This window comes from Dendropsophus ebraccatus, chromosome 7 (assembly GCF_027789765.1).
Source record: "Dendropsophus ebraccatus isolate aDenEbr1 chromosome 7, aDenEbr1.pat, whole genome shotgun sequence".
In the NCBI taxonomy this organism is placed as follows: domain Eukaryota; kingdom Metazoa; phylum Chordata; class Amphibia; order Anura; family Hylidae; genus Dendropsophus; species Dendropsophus ebraccatus.
Window position 1 is genome coordinate 7,427,222 of NC_091460.1, and position 6,000 is coordinate 7,433,221.

Here is a 6,000-nt window from a genome sequence, read left to right on the forward strand (position 1 = left end):
TGCGAGATCACGAATGTGATTAATTAATAGTTCGGGCGATTACGTGTGCGGCGATACTAAATATGTTTATTTATTTATTTATTTATTTATTTATATTTATAAAATGGGAAAAGGGGGGTGATTTGGACTTTTATTAGGGGAGGGGATTTTTTATTAATAAAAACACTTTTTTACTTTTTTTTTTACATGGACTAGAAGCCCCCCTGGGGGGCTTGTATATACATAGCACTGATCTCTCATAGAGATCAATGCTGTGTATATACACAGCAAAGATCCATTAGATCGGTCATAGATTACTATGGCCTGCTGCAGGCCATAGCAATCTACTGCCGAGCCGGGATCAGCATCATTCCGACGCTGAGGCCCAGCACGGCCAGAAGAACGGATCTCCCCCCGTGATCGCATCGCGGGGGGGGAGATCCGACCCACTAGACACCAGGGATGTGATGTCTGAAGCCCTTCAATGCAGCTGTCAGGTTTGACAGCTGCATTGAAGTGCTTAATTAGCCGGCGCGGCAACGGGACCCGCGCCGGCTAATAGAGGCACTGCCCCGCTGCACGTGTCAGCCGGGATCAGCGCCGTTCAGAGCGGGGTCCCGGCGGGACCCCGCTCTGAACACCCCCCGCGGCGCCATGACGTATTAGATACGTCATGGGTCGCTAAGGGGTTAATGGAAAATCTGCACTTTTTAAAATTTACTGCCTCAAAAAATTTATTTCAGCTGTCAGTGTATAGTTCCAATGCAGAGTGTGCAGTCAGTGAAGAGGAAAGACTTACTTGCAACAGAACATGTGTAAAATATACGAACTGTCAAACTCAGTATATCTATCAACATTATAATGAGCAGTGATCAGACCGGCCAGAATGACGTCTCCCTCCATGTAATATTCATATTCATATTTAGGTTCTAGTCTTGATAGACGGCATCCAGTATTATTGCTTCCATGAGATATTACAGGTAGTAAGAATATAAAGAGATAAAATGCAGTAAGAGCAGGAGAATAATTCATGACACAGACAAGGTCTCCGCATCCAGTAGATCCTCACAGGACAGGCACGGCAGGCAGGCTGCCACTGCTTATATCCATTGCCGGGGACCGATTTAGACTCACAGACAGCAGCGCAACAACCAGAAGCTTAAGAAAAAATATGTAAAAAACAAAATTAGTGTAAATTTATCAGTGTTCTCTACAGAAAATGTGCTCAGGATTTAACTCTTTTCTCTGCTTGATCTGAAGGGTGATTCCTATACTGTGAGATATCCTGGGGTGGTTGAGATCGATCTGAAGCCAAGAACTACTCAGATCTCCAGTTCTCCAGCCTTATATATAGTGACATGTCACTTCTTTCGGTGGATAGCGGAATACGCCGGCCCATAGAATGGTGTCTATGGAGCCGGCGGAAAGGCGCGCGGCCGTGCGCGCTGACAGCCGACGGAATTCCGCGGAGTTTATCTGCGAGAATTCTGTAGTGTGAACCCACCCTAACAGAGGACTTTACATCTATAGGGTGGGTTCACACAACGGAATTCTCACGGATATACTCCGCGGAATTCCGTCGGCTGTCCGCGCCTTTCTGCCGGCTCCATAGACACCATTCTATGGGCCGGCGTATTCCGCTATCCGCCGAAAGAAGTGACATGTCACTTTTTTCGGCGGATAGCAGAATACGCCGGCCCATAGAATAGTGTCTATGGAGCCGGCGGAAAGGCGTGCGTTCCTGCGCGTGGACAGCCGACAGAATTCCGCTGAGTTTATCCGCGAGAATTCTGTAATGTGAACCCACTCATAAAGTGTAGGGAATTGAGGTTACTCTGGTTTTCTATACATCTTGATCATTGTGCCCAAGGAAATCAGAAGGCCTCTAACCTTATGTTTCCCACACTATTATAATGAGAATGTCAGGGGATAACATATTGATGAATGATGGAACTCGACTCCAGGGGCTTGAAAGTGTGATAGGAAGCAATCGATTGCCTATCTCATTGATCTATGCTGTTTAACCATACAGCATAGATCTCAATGAGAGATCAGTGTGCATATACTTGAAGTCCCCCAGGGGGAATAACCCTAACCCCAGGGGGGGACTAACCCTAACCCCAGGGGGAATAACCCTAACCCCAGGGGGAATAACCCTAACCCCAGGAGGGCTTCTAGTTTATGTGTAAAAGAATTTTTTTTTTTATTAATAAAAAAAAACCTCCCCTGATAAAAGTTTGAATCACCCCCCTTTTCCCATGTTATAAATAAAAATAATTAAATAAAAAAATAAATAAATAATGTTTGCTATCGCCGCATGGGTAATCGCCCAAACTATTAATTAATCACATTCCCGATCTCGCATGGTAAACGGCGTAAGCGCAAAAAAATCCCAAAGAAAATTGTGCATTTTTGGTCGCATCAAATGCAGAAAAATTGTAATAAAAAGCGATCAAAAAGTCGCATATGCGCAATCAAGGTACCGATAGAAAGAACACATCATGACGCTAAAAATGACTCCTGACACAGCCCCATAGACCAAAGGTCAAAAGCGCTATAAGCCTGGGAATGGAGCGATTTTAAGGAACATATATTTGTTATCAATGGTTTGAATTTTTTTACAGGCCACTAAATACAATATAAGTTATACATGTTATATATCGTTTTAATCATAACGACTTGTGGAAAATACACTATATGACATGTCAGTTTTACCCCAGGGTGAACAGCGTAAAAACAAATACCCTACCAAATAAACAAAATGTTTTTTTTTTGTTTTTTTTTTCAATTTCACCACACATTTTTTTTTTCTGCTTTTTACAGTGTACTTAAAGAGGTTGTCCAACATTTTTTTCTTATTGAAATTATGAATAATTTGTAATCTGTCCCTTTCCCTGAGTGGTTTTCTCTGACCTTTTTTCGCCTCTGTGTCCCTGGGCCTCCTCCTCTTCCTGTTGCTGCTTTTTGGATTTGTGTTTGTTTACATAAAGAACTTCCAGGTCACAGGGGTCAGCAGTGACATCACAGCTCTGGAATCCTGTAGCTCCACCCACTCTACCCATAGGCAGGAAATGTCTGTATTACTACAAGTGCCTCTTGGCAGCATGGTGGCACGGTGTCTGCCAATTGCTTATGTTATCAAATCAACTAGTTTTTTCACACTTATCTTTTGTGGGACTACACACCCCAGCACACATATACGTCTCTGCGTCATCATTTCCCAGAGGGTGAGAGCCTCGTAAGGACTGAGACTTGCTGTGCACCGGAGCATGGTGCGAAGACCATCTGGCGTCTGTCCGTCCGTTACACTGTGGTGACTTTCTTTATGTTATTTATGTGAAAGACTTTATTTGTATCATTTCAAGTACAAGATAAAAATATTTTTGCAACTTCAAGTTGGATTACAGTTCCATTGCTGTGGTTATTAACGATGTGGATACCGGGTCAGCGGCTTCGTTTTTGATTGGGACATAGTCACACAGTGTATTAAGCACCAGTACCAATTTTTATTATTTGCTAAAGAAATATATGCATAACCCCACCCACCTGATGACTCACTGTTCCCTCACTGGCAGGAACAGGAAACAGAAAGGGAACGTGACATCATAGGAAGTAAAGAAAACACAGGCAGAGTGGTCATGTGACTGAGCCTGAGAACACAGTAAGCGCTCTAAATAAAAAATAGAAGTGTATGTAGAATATGCAACATTCACAGAGGTCAATGCAATGCTAGTTTATTGAAAAATCCCGGACAACCCCTTTAATGAAAAAATTTAGCCCATCATTGCAAAGTAGAACTAGTGGCGCAAAAAATAAGGGCTTATGTTCATTTCTAGGTGAAAAATTACAAGTGCTATGGCCTTATAAGCACAAGGAGGAAAAAAAAAGAAAATGCAAAAATCGAAATTGGACCGATCCTTAAGGGGTTAAGGTTCATTCCTATCCCAGTAAGTTATGCATTATTCAAAAAATAGGGGATTGGAGGGGGTCTGATCTCTGGGACCCTGCAGATCCCGAGTGTTGGAACATTATCATCTCCGGAATTAATCATTTAGACTGATCTGTGCAGCCGCTGCTCTATTCATTGTGGTTGAAACCACCGAATGTTTCTGACATTAGCGCTTCTTATTGCAGAAGAATTGGATTGTATTTCTTTTTCATCATTTTTACCTGATTTCAAGTAAATATTCTCACATCTATCTGAACTAGCATGTATGTTCTTTTGTGTGGCCTCAGCTCTTCCCTTATACCAAGGCCTTCTGGTCTGGTTCCTGCTTAACACAGGGTAGAATTGGAGTGAGTGAACCACAAACTGAGTTAGTGAGAAATACTGTAGTAGGACAGACAGACAGTAGTTTATTAGCGTCAGTCAGGGTATCCCATAGAGAGAGAGTCCCAGTCTAAGTACATTATTCATGCAGACAGGCGGGCAGGCACTCTGTACAGCTGCAGAATACAATTTGTGAATTTCTTCAACAATATGGTAGTACTTACACTGAAAGTCTGCCCCAACACCGAACATTAAACTTCAGCCTGTGTCCAAGTTACAATGTAAACCATGATGCTGATTCCAAATACAGTTTTTGTTCTTAAAACTGTTAACATTATCAATTGGTATCAAAGAAGAGTTTATACATCACTGTTATTCTTCACCCTGTGTCCACGTGGAAATAGAGGATTAGGGACATCACTGCAGACGCCAATTGACTAAGCGGACCTGCTATGGCACATCCCAAGACCCGAAAGCGACTGCACGATGAGGACCAAAGCAGCGTAGTACACACGTCAGTAAGGGAACCAGGGAATGAATTTTTCCCCCCTGTTGGGGGGTGTCCCATGTTGTGTCTGTTACCTCTGATTTCACCATCGATGCTGTAGTTGTGTCACAATCTTGCCCAACACAAGTGTGAAAGAGGAGTAGTGGTGAGGCGCTTGTGCCGCATTTTGGCACACCACTATCTCCTCCTCCCGGACTTTGTGCATATTTATTTCTGGCCGCCCCCTGCTTCCTCCTGACATCATCTTCTGGCACGCATGCGCTGTTGCTGGCAAGGGCCGAGCACGTTACCGCCAGTTTCTCCCCACTAATTCTGTAGTGAGACCCTGACCAATCAATACATTTGAAATGTCCTTTTTTATTGGTAGATGACAGGTACAATTAGTAATCTAAAGTGAATGTTATTTATTGTGATTTGTAGCATAAGGAAAAATCTCTACTTCCCCTGGACACATTTTTGCATTTTTTAACTATGATTTGTTTTTCGCCATGATGATGTTTCTTGAGTTCAAGTGAGGTTTAACAAGGAGAATAAACACTTTAGGGAAAAATATACAACCAAGTATACCGGCACATGAGGTGAGTATAGCAAAGACCTCCACAGCCACCATGTATTTCCCCCTGGTGCTCAGATAAGCCGGGATCATGGCGATCCAGACACTGCAGAACACCAGCATGCTGAAGGTGATGTACTTGGCCTCATTGAAAGTGTCCGGTAATGTCCTCACCATGAAAGCCAGAACAAAGCTCACCGCTGCCAGGAACCCCAGATACCCCAACATAGAGTAGAACCAGATATCTGACCCTTCATTACACTGAATGACGATCTTCCCAGGATAAGTGTGATGGTCAAACTCTACATATGGCGGAGACACCAGCAGCCAAATAACACAGATGAGAACTTGTACAGAAGAACAAACCAAGACCACAGAATTAGATACTTTGGGTGAGACCCACTTCAACCAGACACTGCCCGGTTTGGTGGCTTTGAAGGCGATACAGACTGTGATGGTCTTGGCCAGAACAGAAGAGACACCAATAGAAAAGAAGATCCCAAATGATACTTGTCTCATCATGCAGGTGATGTCCACAGGACGACCAAGGAAGAAGAAGACACAGAGGAAGCTCAGCAAGATGGAGACCAGGAGGATGAAGCTCACAGTCCGGTTATTGGCTTTAACAATTGGAGTGTCCCAGTAAGAAATGAAGCTTCTTAATGTGAACAATGTTATAGCAGAAAAAAA